Source organism: Balaenoptera borealis (genome assembly GCF_965194805.1).
Source record: "Balaenoptera borealis genome assembly, chromosome: X".
In the NCBI taxonomy this organism is placed as follows: domain Eukaryota; kingdom Metazoa; phylum Chordata; class Mammalia; order Artiodactyla; family Balaenopteridae; genus Balaenoptera; species Balaenoptera borealis.
The window spans coordinates 56,652,281-56,672,819 of record NC_138881.1 but is presented as its reverse complement, the minus strand read 5'-3'; the positions used below and the strand labels follow the sequence as shown (position 1 = coordinate 56,672,819).

Sequence of the window (20,539 nt, the reverse complement as noted above, 5' to 3'; positions counted from 1 at the left end):
ATAGATCATTCCCCTACTGAGTCCTTTGAAATATGTTTGACACTTGAAAGAAAAATTATAACATTATTTGATGGAGTTTTCAATTTATATAGATGTAATTAATTAGGCAACTACAATATAAATGAGAGAAGATTAAAGGGACCTAGGACATTATAAGATTTCTAAATTCCACTTAAAGTGGTAAATATTATTTAAAAATAAACTGATAAAAGTTAGGTATGTATATATATATTTTTTTGTAAGGAAACACATGCTTATATATATATTTTTAATTTTTACTGGAGTATAGTTGCCTTACAATGTTGTGTTAGTTTCTACTATACAGTAAAGTGAATCAGCTATACGTATACATATATCCCCTCTTTTTTGGATTTCCTTCCCATTTAGGTCACCACAGAGCACTGAGTAGAGTTCCCTGTGCTATACAGTAGGTTCTCATTAGTTATCTATTTTATACATAGTATCAAGAGTGTATATATGTCAATCCCAATCTCCCAATTCATCCCACCCCCCCTTTCCCCCTTGGTATCTATATGTTTGTTCTCTACGTCTGTGTCTCTATTTCTGCTTTGTAAATAAGATCATCTATACCATTTTTTTCGGATTACACATATATGCATTAATATACAATATTTGTTTTTCTCTTTCTGACAGTTATGTATATTGTAATCACTAGAGAAATCTCTAAACAATGCAAAGAGATATAGTAAAAAACATGATGTATAAATTAAAATGGAATACTAAAAATATACAAAAGAAGGCAGGAAACGAAAAACAGAGGAATGAAACATAGAAAACCAGAACATAAATAATTAAATAGTAGTCCTAAACCCAAACAAGTAAATAATTACATTAAATTAAGCATACCAATTAAAAGACATAGAGTGTCAGATGGATAAAATTAATAATAACATGACTCAACTATATTCTTGCTAGAAGAAACTCAGTTTGAATATAATGATACAGGAAGTTTAAAAGTAAAAAGATATACCATGAAAACACTAACCAAAATAAAGCTGGAGTAGTTACATTATTATCAAAGTACACTTCAGAGCAAAGAAAATTACCAAGGAAAAAGATGGACATTACATAATGATAAAAGAGTCAGTTCACCAAGAAAGCATAACAATCCTAAATGTGTATGCGTCAAAAATCATGGTTTCAAAGTACATGAAACAAAAACTAACAGATCTAAAATGAAAAATAGACTAATCCACAATTAGAGTTGGAGACTTGAACACTCTTCTCTCAGTAAAAGGAAGACTAGTAGACAGAAATCCTCATGGATATAAAAGAGCTGAACAACATCATCAATCTGAACTTGTTTATTAGCTCAAATAAATTTTTGTTGATTCTTTATAGTTTTACTTCTTCGATTTTAATCTGGATGCCTTTTATTTCTTTTTCTTGCCTGGATTTCCTGGATAGAACCTCCAGTACAATGTTGAATAGAAGTGGCAAGAGCAGATATCTTTGTCTTGTTCCTGATCTCGAGGGTGGGGAGATGGGAGGGAGGCATTCAGTCTTTCATCAGTAAGTATGGTATTAGCTGTGGATTATTTTGTAGATGCCCTTTATCAGGTTGAGGATGTTCCCTTCTATTCCTCACTTATTGGGTTGTCTTTTTTTCTTAATCATGGAGTGTTGGGTATCTTTCGTTTTTTGACATCTATTTAGATGATCATGTAATTCATGTGATTTTTGTCCTTTATTCTTTTAATATGGTATATTACATTAATTTTTGTATGTTGAACCAACTTTGCTGGGATAAATCCCACTTGGTCATGGTCACTCTACTTAATTTCAGGGTTATGGTCGTGAAGATTGTGTTGTATTAGCAAAAGGATAGACACATAAATCAATGGAACTAAACTGAGTCCAGAAGTAGATGACACAAATATGATCGATTAATTTTTGATAATGTTATAACAGCAATTCCATAAAGGGTAGTCTTTTCAACAAATATATTGGAACAATTAGATATCCATATGTGAAAAAATGAAACTTGACCTAAAACTGACACCTTATACAAAATTAATTCATCACTTATAACCCAATAAAGCTGGGAAAAAACAAAATTAATTCAAAATCTGTCAGAGAACTAATCAGAATTTCTTGACCCACACAAAATTGCCCCTGGTTAAGAACCACTGACCTAAATATAAAATGTAAAACTATACAACTTTCAGCAGAAAATACAGGAGTAAATATTCATGACCTGGAGTTATGCAAATAGGTCTTAGACATGTCACCAAAAGTACAATCCATAAAATTAAAAATTGATCATTTGGACTTCATCAAAATTAAAAATCTTTGCTCCATGACAGATACTGTTAACAGGATAAAAAACAGGCTACAGACCAAAAAGAAAACTGACAACTAAAAAATAAAATATCTGTTCCCATTGTCAAATATGCTGGACAAAACAATACACTGTAAAATTACATAGCACTTTATTACAAAGTGCTTTCACATACATAGTTCACTTAAGCCTCATGATGAACTCAGAAATAGGGATACTATATCCCCATTTCACATATGGGGAACATGTGACTTAGTGGAATTGACTCCCTCCAAATTGTTTATATATTATATATACATATAATACAATAAAATAAACAATAATATATGTATATATAGCCAGTCTATATATCATATATATATATGATACAGTCAGTGGCCAAAGCCAGGGTGAAACCCATTTTGTCTGATCCACAGTCCAGAGCTTTGCCCACTTTTCATGCTGCCTCTTCCAACTCAGACTTCCAACCTTTTAGGTATGAAATCCAGGGCAAGTCACTTCACCTTAGTGTCTTAAACTGTAAAATGAAGATGATAAAGCTCACTTGACAAAGACGTAGCAACGTCTATTGTTTTTTATTCCTCACGTCTCTTCCTATTGGGACCTGTCCCTCCTCCACTGTGTGATTCCTGACAGGTATCAATCTACAGGAGTCCATCTCCACCACCACAGAGGGAGGCACTTAACCCAAAACAATCAATCGGATTGTTGCATTCCCCTGGACACAGTGTTCCAAGAGAGTGCAAATTAGCCAGGCAGGGTTCATCCTTAGGAGAGGACTGTTGCTGTGAGAGAGAAGGTCCCAGTACTTCAGAGAGATTGACTTGAGCCTGAACGTAGCCAGCCCTTTGGACTTCGAGTTAAGTGAATATATGTATAGCTTCAGTTAGTTGTTTTCCAATTACTTGTAACAAAAAGTTTAAGGATATTGTAAAATTAAAGAGATTAGATATGTAAAATGCCTAGTTCAGTGCCTGGCACATAGTTGCCACTGAATGAATATGAGTCCTTTTTGTTCTCAATCCACCCCAACCACCTCCCCTAAATATACTAAATTAACAAATATAGATCAAAAGTTATGGAATTTATTTTATCTTGCTATTCACCGAATCTGAAGACCATATTTTGCTTATCATTTTATAACATCTTTTTGGAGTATAATTGCTTTACAACGTTGTGTTAGTTTCTCTACTGTATAACAAAGTGAATCAGCTATACATATACATATATCCCCATATACCCTCCCTCTTCAGTCTCCCTCCAACCCTCCTTATCCCATCCATCTAGGTGGTCACAAAGCACTGAGCTGATCACCCTGTGCTATGCAGCTTCTTCATATTTTACATTTGGTAGTGTATATAGATCAATGCCACTCTCCCACTTCGTCCCGGCTTACGATACCCCCTCCCAATGTCTGCAAGTCCATTCTCTACATCTGCGTCTTTATTCCTGCCCTGACCCTAGGTTCATCAGAACCATTTTTTTGTTTTTTAGATACATATATATGTGTTATCATACGATATTTGTTTTTCTCTTTCTGACTTACCCCACTCTGTATGACAGACTCTAGGTCCATCCACATCTCTACAAATAACACAATTTCATTTATTCTTAAGGCTGAGTAATATTCCATTGTATATATGTGCCACACCTTCTTTATCCATTTATCTGTTGATGGACACTTAGGTTGCTTCAATGTCCTGCCTATTGTAAATAGTGCTGAAATGAACATTGTGGTACATGTCTCTTTTTGAATTATGGTTTGCTCAGGGTATATGCCCACTAGTGGGATTGCTGGGTCATATGGTAATTCTATTTTTAGTTTTTTAAGGGAGCTCCATACTGTTCTCCATAGTGGCTGTATCAATTTACATTCCCACCAACAGTGCAAGAGGGTTCCCTTTTCTCCACACCCTCTGCAGCATTTATTGTTCGTAGATTTTTTGTAGATTCTGACTGGTGTGAGGTGATACCTCATTGTACTTTTGATTTGCATTTCTCTAATGATTAGTGATGTTGAGCATCCTTTATTATGTTTGTTGGCAATGTGTACACCTTCTTTGGAGAAATGTCTATTTAGATCTTCTGCCTATTTTTGGATTGGGTTGGCTATTTTTTTTGATTAGCGGCTTGTATATTTTGGAGACTAATCCTTTGTCAGTTGCTTGGTGTGCAAATATTTTCTCCCATTTTGAGGGTTGTCTTTTCGTCTTTTTTATGGTTTCCTTTGCTGTGCAAAAGCTTTTAAGTTTCATTGGGTTGCATTTGTTTATTTTTGGTTTTATTTCCATTTCTCTAGGAGATGGGTCAAAAAGGATCTTGCTATGATTTATGTCATACAGTGTTCTGCCTATATTTTCCTCTAAAAGACTTTTATACTGTCTGGCCTTACATTTAAGTCTTTAATCCATTTTAAGTTTCTTTTTGTGTATGGTGTTAGGGAGTGTTCTAATTTCATTTTTTACATGTAGCTGTGCAGTTTTCCCAGCACCACTTATTGACGAGGTTGTCTATTCTCCATTGTATGTTCTCGCCTCCTTTATCAAAGATAAGGTGACCATATGTGCATCGGTTTATCTCTGGGCTTTCTACCCTATTCCATTGATCTATATTATTGTTTTTGTGCAGGTACCATGCTGTCTTGATTACTGTAGCTTTGTAGTATAAGCTGAGGTCAGGGAACCTGATTCCTCCGGCTCTGTTTTTCTTTCTAAAGATTGCTTTTGCTCAGTTCTAGGAGGGAAGTTTACAGCAATAAAATCCTACCTGAAGAAACAAGAAACATCTCAAATAAACAAACTAACCTTACCCCTAAAGCAATTAGAGAATGAAGAACAATAAAAGGCCAAAGTTAGCAGAAGGAAAGATATCATAAAGATCAGATCAGAAATAAATGAAAAAGAAATGAAGGAAACAAGAGCTAAGATCAATAAAACTAAAAGCTGGTTCTTTGAGATGATAAACAAAATGGATAAACCATTAGCCACACTCATCAAGAAAAAAAGGGAGAAGAATGAAAGCAACAGAATTAGAAATAAAAAAGGAGAAGTAACAACTGACAGTGCAGAAATACAAAGGATCATGAGAGATTACTACAAGCAACTATATGCCAATAAAATGGACAAACGGGAAGAAATGGAAAAATTCTTGAAAAGCACAACCTTCCGAGACTGAACCAGGAAGAAATAGAAAATATACACAGACCAATAACAAGCAGTGAAATTGAGACTGTGATTTAAAATATTCCAACAAACAAAAGCCCAGGACCAGATGGCTTCACAGGCAAATTCCATCAAATGTTCATAGAAGAGCTAACACCTATCCTTCTCAAACTCTTCCAAAATATAGCACAGGGAGGAGCACTCCCAAACTCATTCTATGAGGCCATCATCACACCGATACCAATACCAGACAAAGATGTCACAAAGAAAGAAAACTACAGACCAATATCACTGATGAACATAGATGCAAAAATCCACAAGAAAATCTGGGCAAACAGAACCAAACAGCACATTAAAAGGATCATACACCATGATCAAGTGGGGTTTATCCCAGAAATGAAAGGATTCTTCAATATATGCAAACCAATCAATGTGATACACCATATTAACAAATTGAAGGATAAAAACCATATGATGATCTCAATAGATGCAGAAAAAGCTTTTGACAAAATTCAACACCCATTTATGATAAAAAAAAAAACCTCCAGAGAGTAGGCATAGAGGGAGCTTACCTCAGCATAATAAAGGCCATATATGACAAACCCACAGCTAACATCGTTCTCAATGGTGAAAAACTGAAACCATTTCCTCTAAGATCAGGAATAAGACAAGGTTCCCCACTCTCACCACTATTACTCAACATAGTTTTGGAAGTCTTAGCCACAGCAATTAGAGAAGAAAAACAAATTAAAGGAATCCAAATCGGAAAAGAAGAAGTAAAGCTGTCACTATTCACAGATGACATGATACTATACATAGAGAATCCTAAACACGCTACCAGACAACTACTACAGCTAATCAATGAATTTGGTAAAGGACCAGGATACAAAATTAATGCACAGAAATCTCTTGCATTCCTATACACTAATGATGAAAAATCTGAAAGTGAAATTAAGGAAACACTCCCATTTACCATTGCAACAAAAAGAATAAAATGTCTAGGAATAAACCTACCTAAGGAGACAAAAGACCTGTATGCAGAAAACTATAAGACACTGATGAAAGAAATTAAAGATGATACAAACAGATGGAGAGATATACCGTGTTCTTGGATTGGAAGAATCAACACTGTGAAACTGACTATACTACCCAAAGCAATCTACAGATTCAGTGCAATCCCTATCAAAATACCAATGGCATTTTTCACAGAACTAGAACAAAAACTTTCACAATTTGTATAGAAACACAAAAGACCCCAAATAGCCAATGCAATCTTGAGAAAGAAAATCGGAGCTGGAGGAATCAGACTCCCTGACTTCAGATTATACTACAAAGCTACAGTAATCAAGACAGTATGGTACTGGCACAAAAACAGAAATATAGATCAATGGAACAGCATACAAAGCCCAGAGATAAACCCATCCACATATGGTCACTTTATCTTTGATAAAGGAGGCAAGAATATACAATGGAGAAAAGACAACCTCTTCAATACGTGGTGCTGGGAAAACTGGACAGCTAAATGGAAAAGAATGAAATTAGAACACTCCCTAACATCATACAAAATAATAAACTCAAAATGGATTAAAGACATAAATGTAAGACCAGACACTTCAAAACTCACAGAGGAAAAAATAGGCAGAACACTCTATGACATACATCACAGCAAGATCCTTTTGGACCTACCTCCTAGAGAAATGGAAATAAAAAGAAAAATAAACAAATGGGACCTAATGAAACTTCAAAGTTTTTGCACAGTAAAGGAAACCATAAACAAGACGAAAAGACAACCCTCAGAAAGGGAGAAAATATTTACAAACGAAGCAACTGACAAAAGGTTAATCTCCAAAATTTACAAGCAGCTCATGCAGCTCAATATCCAAAAAACAAACAACCCAATCCAAAAATGGGCAGAAGACCTAAATAGACATTTCTCCAAAGAATTTACACAGATTGCCAACAAACACATGAAAGAATGCTCAACATCATTAATCATTAGAGAAATGTAAATCAAAACTACAATGAGATATTATCTAACACCAGTCAGAATGGCCATCATCAAAATATCTAGAAACAGTAAATGCTGGAGAGGGTGTGGAGAAAAGGGTACTCTCTTGCACTGTTGGTGGGAATGTAAACTGATACAGCCACTATGGAGAACAGTATGGAGGTTCCCTAAAAAACTAAAAATAGAACTACCATATGACCCAGCAATCCCCCTACTGGGCACATACCCTGAGAAAACCATAATTCAAAAAGAGTCATGCACCACAATGTTCATTGCAGCTCTATTTACAATAGCCAGGATATGGAAGCAACCTAAGTGTCCATCGACAGATGAATGGATAAAAAAGATGTGACACATATATACAATGGAATATTACTCAGCCATAAAAAGAAATGAAATTGAGTTATTTGTAGTGAGTTGGATGGACCTAGAGTCTTCTCATACAGAGTGAAGGAAGTCAGAAAGAGAAAAACAAATACTGTATGCTAACACATATATATGGAATCTAAAAAAAATGGTTATGAAGAACCTAGGGGCAGGAAAGGAATAAAGACAGTGACATAGAGAATGGACTTGAGGACATGGGGAGGGGGAAGGGTAAGCTGGGACGAAGTGAGAGAGTGGCATGGACTTATATATACCACCAAATGTAAAACAGATAGCTAGTGGGAATTAGCCCCATAGCACAGAGAGATCAGCTCGGTGCTTTGTGACCACCTAGAGGGGTGGGATAGGGAGGGTGGGAGGGAGACACAACAGGGAGGAGATATGGGGATACATGTATATGTATAGCTGATTTAGTTTGTTATAAAGCAGAAACTAACACACCATTGTAAAGCAATTATACTCCAATAAAGATGTTAAAAAAAAACGATTGCTTTGGCTATTCAAGGTCTTTTGTGTTTCCATAGAAATTGTGAAATTTTTTGTTCTAGTTCTGTGAAAAACGCCATTGGTACTTTGATAGTGATTGCGTTGAAGCTGTAGATTGCTTTGGGTAGTATAGTCATTTTCACAATGTTGATTCTTCCAATCCAAGAACATGGTATATCTCTCCATCTGTTTGTATCATCTTTAATTTGTTTCATCAGTGTCTTATAGTTTTCTGCATACAGGTCTTTTGTCTCTTTAGGTAGGTTTATTCATAGGTATTTTATTCTTTTTGTTGCAATGGTAAAGGGGAGTGTTTCCTTAATTTCTATTTCAGATTTTCATCATTGGTGTCTAGGAATGTAAGAGATTTCTGTGCATTAATTTTGTATCCTGCTACTTTACCAAATTCATTCTTTAGCTCTAGTAGTTTTCTTGTAGCATATTTAGGATCCTCTATGTATAGTATCATTTCATCTGCAAACAGTGACAGGTTTTCTTCTCCTTTTCCAATTTGGATTCCTTTCATTTCTTTTTCTTCTCTCATTGCCATGGCTAAAAATTCGAAAACTATGTTGAATAATAGTGGTGAGAGTGGACAACCTTGTCTTGTTCCTGATCTTAGAGGAAATGGTTTCAGTTTTTCACCATTGAGAACGATGTTGGCTGTGGGTTTGTCATATATGGCCTTTATTATGTTGAGGTAGGTTCCCTCTATGCCTACTTTCTGGAGAGTGTTTTTCATAAATGTGGGTTGAATTGTGTCAAAAGTTTTTCTGCATCTATTGAGATGATCATATGGTTTTTATCTTTCAATTTTTTAATATGGTTTATCACATTGATTGGTATGCATATATTGAAGAATGCTTGCATTCCTGGAATTAACCCCACGTTAACATGGTGTATGATCCTTTTAATGTGCTGTTGGTTTCTGTTTGCTAGTATCTCGTTGAGGATTTTTGCATGTATGTTCATCAGTGATATTGGCCTGTAGTTTACTTTTTTTTTGACATCTTTGCCTGGTTTTGGTATCAGGGTGATGGTGGCTTTGTAGAATGAGTTTGGGAGTGTTCCTCCCTCTGTTATAGTTTGGAAGAGTTCGAGGAGGATAGGTGCTAGCTCTTGTCTAAATGTTTGATAGAATTCGCCTGTGAAGCCATCTGGTCCTGGGCTTTTGTTTGTTGGAAGAGTTTTAATTACAATTTCAATTTCAGTTCTTGTGATTGGTATGTTCATATTTTCTATTTCTTCCTGGTTCAGTCTCGGAAGGTTGTGCTTTTCTAAGAATTTGTCCATTTCTTCCAGGTTGTCCATTTTATTGGCATATAGTTGCTTGTAGTAATCTCTCATGATCCTTTGTATTTCTGCAGTGTCAGTTTTTACTTTTCATTTCTAATTCTGTTGATTTCAGTCTTTTCCTTTTTTCCTTGATGAGTCTGGCTAACGGTTTATCAATTTTGTTTATGTTCTCAAAGAACTCGCTTTTAGTTTTATTGATCTTTGCTACTGTGTCCTTCATTTCTGTTTTATTTCTTTTTGATCTGATCTTTATGATTTCTTTCCTTCTGCTAACTTTGGGTTTTCCCTGTTTTTCTTTCTCTAATTTCTTTAGCTGTAAGGTTTGGTTGTTTATTTGAGATGTTTCTTGCTTCTTGAGGTGGGATTTTACTGCTAGAAACTTCCCTCTTAGAACTGCTTTTGCTGCATCCCATAGGTTTTGGGTCATCATGTTTTCATTGTCATTTGTTTCTAGGTATTTTTAATTTCCTCTTTGATTTCTTCTGCGATCTCTTGGTTATTTAGTAGTGTATTGTTTAGCCTCCATGTGTTTTACAATTTTTTTACAGTTTTTTCCTGTAATTGATATCTAGTCTCATAGCATTGTGGTCAGAAAAGATGCTTGATATGATTTCAATTTTCTTAAATGTACCAAGGCTTGATTTCTGACCCAAGACATGATCTATCCTGGAGAATGTTCCATGAGCACTTGAGAAGAAATTGTATTCTGTTGTTTTTGGATGGAATGTCCTATAAATATCAATTAAGGACATCTTGTTTAATGTATCATTTAAAGCTTTTTTTCCTTATTTATTTTCATTTTGGATGATCCGTCCATTAGTGAAAGTGGGGTGTTAAAGTCTCCTACTATTATTGTGTTACTTTTTTTTTTTTTTAAATTTATTTATTTATGGCTGTGTTGGGTCCTCGCCTCTGTGCGAGGGCTTTCTCCAGCTGTGGCAAGCGGTGGCCACTCTTCATCGCGGTGCGCAGGCCTCTCACTATCGTGGCCTCTCTTGTTGCGGAGCACAGGCTCCAGACATGCAGGCTCAGCAATTGCGGCTCACAGGTCCAGCTGCTCCGCAGCACGTGGGATCCTCCCAGACCAGGGCTCGAACCTGTGTCCCCTGCATTGGCAGGCAGATTCTCAACCACTGCGCCACCATGGAAACCCCTATTGTGTTACTCTTGATTCCCCCTTTTATGGCTGTTATCATTTGCCTTATGTACTGAGGTGCTCCTATGTTGGGTGCATAAATATTTACAATTGTTATATCTTCTTTTTGGATTGATCCCTTGATTATTATGTAGTGTCCTTCTTTGTCTCTTGTAATAGTCTTTATTTTAAAGTCTATTTTGTCTGATATGAGAATTGCTACTCCAGCTTTCTTTTGATTTCCATTTGCATCGAATATCTTTTTCCATCCCCTCACTTCCAGTCTGCATGTATCCCTAGGTCTGAACTGGTTCTCTTGTGGACAGCACATATACGGGTCTTGTTTTTGTATCCATTCTGCCAGTGTATGTCTTTTGGTTGGAGCATTTATTCCATTTACATTTAAAGTAATTATCGATATGTATGTTCCTATAACCATTTTCTTAATTGTTTTGGTTTTGTTATCGTAGGTCTTTTCCTTCTCTTGTGTTTCATGCCTAGAGAAGTTCCTTTAGCATTTGTTTTCAAGGTGGTTTGGTGGTGCTGAATTTTCTTAGCTTTTGCTTGTCTGTAAAGCTTTTAATTTCTCCGTCGAATCTGAATGAGATCCTAGCTGTGTAGAGTAATCTTGGTTGTAGGTTTTTCCCTTTCATCACTTTAAATATGTCCTGCTACTCCCGTCTGGCTTGCAGAGTTTCTGCTGAAATATCAGCTGTTAACCTTATGGGGATTCCCTTGCATGTTATTTGTTGCTTTTCCCTTGCTGCTTTTAATATTTTTTCTTTGTATTTAATTTTTGATAGTTTGATTAATATGTGTCTTGGCGTGTTCCTCCTTGGAGTTATCCTGTATGGGACTCTCTGTGCTTCCTGGACTTGATTAACTATTTCCTTTCCCATATTAGGGAATTTTTCAACTATAATCTCTTCAAATATTTTCTCAGTCCCTTTCTTTTTCTCTTCTTCTTCTGGGACCCCTATAATTCGAATGTTGGTGCATTTAATGTTGTCCCAGAGGTCTCTGAGACTGTGCTCAATTCTTTTCATTCTTTTTTCTTTATTCTGCTCTGCAGTAGTTATTTCCACTATTTTATCTTCCAGGTCACTTATCCGTTCTTCTGCCTCAGTTATTCTGCTATTGGTCCCTTCTAGAGAATTTTTAATTTCATTTATTGTGTTGTTCATCATTGTTTGTTTGCTCTTTCATTCTTCTAGGTACTTGTTAAATGTTTCTTGTATTTTCTCCATTGTATTTCCAAGATTTTGGATCATATTTATTATCATTACTCTGAATTCTTTTTCAGGTAGACTGCCTATTTCCTATTCATTTGTTTGGTCTGGTGCAATTTTACTTTGCTCCTTCACGTGCTGCATATTTCTCTGTCTTCTCATTTTGCTTAACTTACTGTGTTTGGGGTCTCCTTTTCACAGGCTGCAGAATTGTAGTTCTAATTGTTTTTGGTGTCTGCCCCCAGTGGGTAAGGTTGGTTCAGTGGGTTGTGTAGGCTTCCTGGTGGAGGGGACTGGTGCCTGTGCTCTGGTGGATGAGGCTGGATCTTGTCTTTCTGGTGGGCAGGACCGCCCCTGGTGGTGTGTTTTGGGGTGTCTGTGAACTTATTATGATTGTAGGCAGTTTCTCTGCTAATGGGTGGGGTTGTGTTCCTGTCTTGCTAGTTATTTGGCATGTGTTGTCCAGCACTGGGGCTTGCTGGTCGTTAAGTGGTGCTGGGTCTTAGCATTGAGATGGAGATCTCTGGCAGAGCCCTCGACGATTGATATTACATGGGGCTGGGAGGTCCCTGGTTGTCCAATGTCCTGAACTTGGCTCTCACACCTCAGAGGCTGAGGCCTGACACCAGGCCGGAGCACCAAGACCCTGTCAGCCACACGTCTCATAAAAGAAACAAAAATAAATAAAATAAAATAAAATAAAATAAAAAGTTATTAAAATAAAAAAAATAATAAATAATTTTTTAAATTTTAAAATAAAAAAATTTTATAGTAATATAAAAAAGAAGAGAGCAACCAAACCAATAAACCAATCCACCAATGATAACAAGCACTAAAAACTATAGTAAGATAAACATAAAAATCAGAAACTAGTCTGTCGCATACAGCAAACCCCAAGTCTACAGTTGCTCCCAAAGTCCATGGCCTCAATTTTGGAATATTAGTTGTCTATTCAGGTATTCCACAGATGCAGGGTACATCAAGTTGCCTGTGGAGATTTAATCTGCTGTTCCTGAGGCTGCTCAGAGAAATTTCCCTTTCTCTCCTTTGTTCGCACAGCTCCTGGGGTTCAGCTTTGGATTTGGCCCCACCTCTGCATGTAGGCCACCCTCAGACCTCTGTTCCGCACAGACAGGACAGGGTTAAAGGACCAGCTGATTAGGGGTCTCTGGCTCACTCAGGCTGGGGGGAGGGAGGGGTACGGAATGCGGGTTGACCCTGCAGCGGCAGAGGCCGGCATGACATTGCAACAGCCTGTGGCATGCCGTGTGTTTTCCCGGGGAAGTTGTCCCTGTATCATGGGACCCTGGCAGTGGCAGGCTGCACAGGTTCCTGGGAGGGGAGGTGTGGATAGTGACCTGTGCTTGCACACAGGATTCTTGGTGGCTACAGCAGTAGCCTTAGTGTTTCATGCCCGTCTCTGGTGTCCGTGCTGATAGCCACAGCTCGCGCCCGTCTCTGAAGCTGGTTTAGGCAGTGCTCTGAATCCCCTCTCCTCGTGCACCCCGAAACAATGGTCTCTTGACTCTTAGGCAGTTCCAAACTTTTTCCTGGACTCCCTCCCAGTTAGCTGTGGTGCACTAGCCCCCTTCAGGCTGTGTTCACCCAGCCAACCCCAGTCCTCTCCCTGCGATCTGATCTTCGTAGCCCGAACCTCAGCTCCCAGCCCCCACCAGCCCCGGCAGGTGAGCAGACAAACGTCTCAGGCTGGTGAGTGCTGGTCGGCACTGATCCTCTGTGCGGGAATCTCTCCGCTTTGCCCTCCACACCCCTGTTGCTCCACTCTCCTCCGTGGCTCGGAAGCTTCCCCCCCGCCCACCGCCCACCCCTCGTCTCTGACAGTGAAGGGTCTTCCTAGTGTGTGGAAACTTTTCCTCCTTCACAGCTCCCTCCCAGAGGTGCAGGTCCCATCCCTATTCTTTTGTCTCTGTTTTTTCTTTTTTCTTTTTCCCTACCCAGGTACGTGGGTATTTTCTTGCCTTTTGGGAAGTCTGAGGTCTTCTGCCAGCGTTCAGTAGTTGTTCTGTAGGAGTTTTTCCACATGTAGATGTATTTTTGATGTATTTGTAGGGAGGAAGGTGATCTCCACGTCTTACTCCTCTGCCATCTTGAAGGTCCTCCTCCCTTAAAATTTATTTAAACAAATATTTGTTACAGAGATTGCTTGCTGCACTCAATACCTAGTCCCTTTTCTTATTTGGGGCAGCAATTCACTTAGCTGAAAGAGTACATTTCTCAGCCTCCCCCACAACTAGATATGCCTGTGTGACTAAGCTTCCTAGCAAGGAGATATAAGCAGAAGTGCTGTGTTTAAGTTCTAATAAGGTAGCTTAAAGGGAGCTGACTTACCTGGGAAAAAATTACTCTTTTATTTTCCCCTACTTCTAACTGCTGTCCGGTATGCAGATATAATGGATTGGGCTCAGCAGCCATCTTGGACCATGAGGTAACCTTCAGGAAGGAAGCTAATACTGAGGATGGTGGCACCAAGCAATTGAAGCTTAGGTTCCAGGTAATGCCAGGGAATCACCATACCAACCCCTGACCTCCCACCTTTAGACTTTTTATATGAGAGAGAAATAAGCCTCTATCTTATTTAAACCATTCTTGTCTGGGATTTTTCTGTTATATGCAGTTGAACCTAATTCTAACTGATTATGTTCTCTAGAATCAGAGAGACCTGGGCTCAAGTCCCAGTTCTGCCACTTACTAACTGTGTGGCCTTGGGTAAATAATTTCACCTCTGAGTCTCTGCTTTCTCATTATTAAAATGTTGCTAATAATACATAGCTTGCAGGGCTAATATGAGGTAGGAGTCTATGAAAGCATACCCTAAACATCCAGCATATAATCTCTCCCTTATAGAAGAGCAGAAGGCTTCCCCCTTCCAGAGAAGATTGCTAACTTACAGAGTGAATAGCCTCATGGGCCACCAACTTCACCTCAACTCACTGCTTGAAAACACCACATCCCTGGGCTCCTATAGCCTCTATTAACGTGCTTTTCACATTGTAGTTAGATTTATCTCTTTATCTATCTCTCTTATCTCTCCTCCCCTGTCCACCTGGGGTCAGACCTAACCCTACTCCTGTTTTCCTCCTACCTGGTCTTCTGGAATGACCCTCCTGAGTCTAAATCATTCAACAAATATTGAGTGCCTATCATGTACCAGTTTTCCAGCCAGGTTCTGCGGGTAAAAAGGTAAATTAGTCATGATTTTTGTCTTTTATATCTCATGATCTAGCAGAAAAGACAGACAAACAGGTAAGTAAAATTCAACTTAATTCAGTGTAAAGTGCAGTGACAGATATGAACTTTACCACAAGAGAAGGCAAGAAAATGTCACCTCCATGAAGGCAGAGACTGTCTTGTCCACTTTAATTGGCACTCAATAAATATTTATTGAAGGAATGAAGGGTATTATAGTAGCACAGAAGAGAATACCTAAACAAGGTGGAATAGGGCAGGGGGTAGGAAGTGGGGAGGGTAGTTGACTTCCTGGATGAGGTGAGGCCTGGCTGATTTTTAAAGGAAAATGTGGGTATAGAGGGCACTGCAGAGGAGACAGCATGAGCAATGGCACAGAGGTGAGAAATAGCACAGTGCATGCTTGGGAACAAGTAGTTCATTGTTGCTGGAGCACAGAATTTAAGGCCAGGAGTCGTGTAAAATGAGGCTAGAGAGGAAATCTAGGGTCAGGTAACAGAAGTCCTTGTAATCCATGTTATAAAGAGTTTCAGCTTTGTCCTGGAGAAGATGGGGAGGCAGTGGAGAGATTTAAACTGAGGAGAGATGTGGTCAAATCTATACTTAAAGTAGGTAACTCTGGCAACAGTGTGACAAATAGATTTGAGCGGGGCAACGTGGAAGCAGGAGATTACATAGGGGTTTGTTGCTATAGTCCAAACAACAAGAGGACTGGAACCAAACTGTGGAAGTGGGGATAGAGAGGAAGAGATGGAGTTGAGCTAGGTTTAGTGAGTAAAACTAGCAGTATTGGTGACAATAAATATAGGGAAGTAAGAAGGGAGTTTAGGGCAAATTCTTAGATTTTTAACTTGGGTAACTGGGTATAATGGTAATTCTGTTCTCTAAAATAAGGAACATAGGAGGAGGAGCAGGCTTTGGGGGGCCAGTCAAGTCCAGTTAAGACATGATAAGCTTGAAGAGCATATGGGACTTTCAAGTGACCGTCTAGCAGGCAATTATTTCTATTTCATGCTAGAAATCATAATCAAAATTCTGGACTGCAGATTTCAGAGTTATCAGAATTCCTGAAACTAATTATTGGCTCATCCATCCAGGAGTACAGCTTGTGCCTTCGGACATAGCTAGATTCAGGGCTCAAACATCCTGATATGTTGCTCAGCTGTCGGATTCTGTTTCTGTGACTCATTCTCTTTTGCTGCCTTCCTCCAGATGGCGAAAAAGTTGGCCACTGACCACCCTAGGCCTGTATCTTTAGAACTCATTATCCAAAAGGAAGACACTCTTTCCTACTAGTTCTAGCAAAAAAGACCTAGGGAGGCCTCTGATTAGGCCAACTTGGACAAATACTCATTCTTTCATCAATTACTGTGTTCAAGAAAAGGAGATAACATGATTGGCTGAGTCTAGGCCCCATGTCTACTCCTGTGGCAGGGAGGGTACAGAGCACCATGGATGATACCTCACCAGGACTGTATGGGGTAAGGGAGGAATTCTTCAAAAGAACTAGAAAGAGGATGGAAATGCACACCGAGCAAGCAAAAGCAATAGTTTGAATAGCCTATTGTGGTAGTTGAAATTATGAGAGTGGGTTTCACTATGTAGGGAGAGTTTGCAGATTGAGAAGAGCAGGAGGAAGAGAGAACACCTACTTTTGAAGGGCAGGTGGAGGAAGAGGAGCCCATTAAGAAGACATAGATGATTATGAGAACCAAGAGAGTTTGATGTCATGGACAACGAGAGGGAAGTGTTTCCAGGAGAGATTAGGAGTGATCGATAGTGTCAATGCAGTAGAGTAAGATAAGGACCTAGCAATTAGGAGTGAGAGCACTGAAGTGAGCATAGAAGCCAGAGTGCAGTTGGTTGAGGAGTTAAATGTGAGTGTACACAAGTTTTTTTGAGAAGTTTGGATGAGAAACTCTAAAGCTTAATCCACCAACTATATTCTGAATCACGGTCCTTTTCATCTCCTTTGGGGTGTTGCTCCCTCAATAAACCCTTTTCCTTGGAGCCTATGACTCTTTCTCAGGTGCTCCTTCCTTTTTCACTGTTAAATATGCCCCTATCCACTGGCCCAAAAAAGTGTTGGTTTTCTTTTCTTTTTCTTTTTTTCGCATTAGGTTATAGCCCTATTAGATACTCTACTCTCTTATGTTATAGAAAGAGCAGTGGACCAAAACTGAAGAAAGCTAGGTTTTATTCTGCTTCCTTCCAGTAACATTGGATAAATAATTTTCCCTCTCTGGGACACAGCTTTTCATTGGTAAAATGAGCAAACTGAATCAGTTACCTCTTAAATTCCTTTCATCTCTAATGTTCTGTGCCTGATATGACTCTACAAATAAGGAACCAATACCCAGTGCCTCTATCTCCTATGTAGTACCTCTGGAAACACCTTTAAAAAGTTTTTTAATGACCTTTTGTATCCAGTTATCTACTGACACTATAATGCTGCATACCAAACCACTCAAAATTCAGTAGCTTAAAAACAGTAAGTATTTAGTTCTTGAGTCTGTGGGTTGGCAACTTAGGCTGGGTACAGCTGAGCAGTTCTTCTAGTCTCAGAGGGCTCACTCATTTGTCTGGCAGTCAGTTGGTAGTGGGCTAATCTAGGATGGCTATGGCTGGGATGAGTGGGCTCTGTTCCCTATGTCCCCCAGGCTAATTCAGTTATGGTCTCATCTCAGAGATGGCAGAGAAACAAAAGAGACAAATGTAAACGTACAAAACCTCAGGTTTCAGGGTCAGGCCTTGCACACCATTACTTTTGCCACATTTTATTAGGCAAAATGAACCATAAGGCCCACCTAGAAACAGAGTTTCTGCCTTTTACTAAGAGGAACTCCAAAGTCTCATGGCAAAGGGCAGGGATACAGAGAGGGTTAAAATATTGGGACCACTAATTCAATCGGTTTACTTTTAGCCAAATTTGGCTAAAAGGTTTGGCTTTTAGCCAAATACATTTTGTCAGTTCTTATTTCTTTTCATACCCCCCCCCCACACACTTGGCATGTAATACCTACTTACTACACACTTTTCTTTTAACTAATTCAACACATTTCCCCTGAATACCTACTTTGTGCAAGGCACTGGTCCCTAGGCTTTCAGAGTATAAAATTTTTTGCAAAGGTAGCACAGCATAGCGGGAAGTGCATAGGCTTTGGCATTAAGACAGAGCTGTGTTCACATTTCAGCTCTGCCACTAACTGAATCGTAACTGTTTCCTCCTCTACAAAAATGAAGGTAACTACCTCATATGGATAGTGTAAGATGAAGGTAGCATGTGGAGATCCATGGCACAGAAGGTATAGCTTCATTCATTCCTTCCTTCTCATCTTTCTTTTTACAGCTCTGCCCTCTAGCAACTATGGTTGTCATCAAGACTGAGACAACACATTCTCTCAACATGCATCACATCTGTCAGTTCAAATCTACATGTCTAGGTATGACTTATACCGCTCTCCAGACTGCTATTTCCAGTTGTCTCCAAGATATGACCACTTTGATAGCCAAACTCAGCACCTCCACAACTGTTCTCAGAAACACACCATTTTTCCAGGCCTATGGGGAGAATCTATTGGCACTCCTTTCTTCCCTCTACCCTTATCCCAATCCAATTTCTCACGTTCTCACTTATTCCTTTGAAGTCACTTTCATCAAGATATTCCCCTGCTCCAGAACTTTTGGAGACGACCTATTTCTTACCACAATAAGACCTAGTTTACAATTTCCTAGTTTTCAATACTTTAAATACTTTGGTCTCGCCTTATCCAACTAACATCATTTCCCCAATTCAGTTGAATTCACTTCGGTATGTTAGTTGTTAGAAAAATAATTGTATTAACACAAAGAACAACTTTCCAGTTGTGTTCTTGAGACTGGCTTTGTAACCCAAGGCATATTACTTCACTTCTCTGAGCCTATTTCCTTAACTACAGAATAAGCTTAGAAGTTTTACCTACTTCACAGAGTGAAATAAGATGTATAAAGGCAGCTAGAAAAGTGTCACAAAGCACTGTGATTGTGTACAGGAAAATGTGCTACACTCTCACACGTGCACACAAATGGCTTTACAGGCTTGCCTGCTCCCTCTCAGCTTTGCTCATGAGTATTCTCTGCCATTTGGAGTGCCCTTCCTCCTCTCCTCTTGGAAGATACAAACATTCCTAATATTTCAAAGACTTTCTCCTGTTCTTACTGATCACTCTGGCATCTTATGTGGTACCAAAAATAAGAACCACAATGTATTTCAACTATTATGTGTGTCAGGGGAGTAGGGAATATGGTATCTTCATGTAGATTGTAAACTGAGAGTGGGAACAGGTAGTCTCCAGCACAAAGCTGAAAACCCAGTTTCCCACCATACTCTTAAGCTGCCTGATTGACCTGGCTTAGTTTCATTTGAGTGGGTAGACATATTTTTAGTTGGACAAGAAACTGATATAGGAGACTATGGAGTCATAGAACCTGAGTTTCAATCCTGGTTACACCACTATGTCACTTTGAGCAAATTTTTTAACCTCCCTGAGTCTCAGGTTCCTTGACTGTGAGATAAGGATAATACCACCAACCTCAAAAGGTTGCTGTGATTAGAGATACTGTTACAGCAGGCAGGTAGCTAGATATGAGCAGAGAAATGGGGGCAGGGGCCAGGTGGCAGGAAGTCACACATCTTGTAAACAGCGAGGGTCCATGGGCAGACAAAGAAAAGCAGGAACCTCCAGACTGACAGGAAACCACACCTTTTAGGTGATAAGTGTCCTGGAAGCAGACAAAGAAAGGTGGGGAAAGACAGGAATCTCCTATGTCTGAATGTGACCTGTTGCTCATTATGCTCTCATTACAATAAAATTAGCCTTACAGATAAGAAGTACCCATCATGCACTGACACCATGATACTTCTGACCTAAGCTAAATAAGGACAAAAATCCCTCCTACCCTCGGGAAGATGGAGCTGGGACGAAAATCAGGGAATACGACCCCCAAACCCCTCCTTCCCCAGTGAATATTCTGCCCCTTCATTTGTATGCCCCTCATAACCAGCTCACCAGAGAAACCCAGGACAGCAGCTCCTCACCTGTGTGCTCGCTCTCCCTCTGAGAGCATATTCTTGCTTAAATAAATTCTCACTTTACTTTCTTAACCTTCCTGCTTCATCTCCAAATTCTTTCACAACGAGGCAAGAACCTTAAATTCACCAGGAATATATTGGCGAGCCAGCTAGGAGAATTTGGTAAGCCTTAGCCTCTTTCCTCCCTTGCGCTTGAGAGGCACTAACTTACTTCCCGCCATTACTCTCCCACTCTCTCCTACTCGCTCCCTTACTCT

General features: G+C 39.0%; 1 long non-coding RNA gene across 1 annotated transcript in view; it reads left to right on the top strand.

Moving 5' to 3' along the window:
- LOC309620425 overlaps positions 1–20,539 on the top strand; it is a 129,220-nt gene that overhangs the window by 88,549 nt on the left and 20,132 nt on the right. Inside the window, exon 2 of the long non-coding RNA XR_014239541.1 lies at positions 8,206–8,330. This is a non-coding gene — a long non-coding RNA (uncharacterized lncRNA). The remainder of the gene's footprint in view (positions 1–8,205; positions 8,331–20,539) is intronic.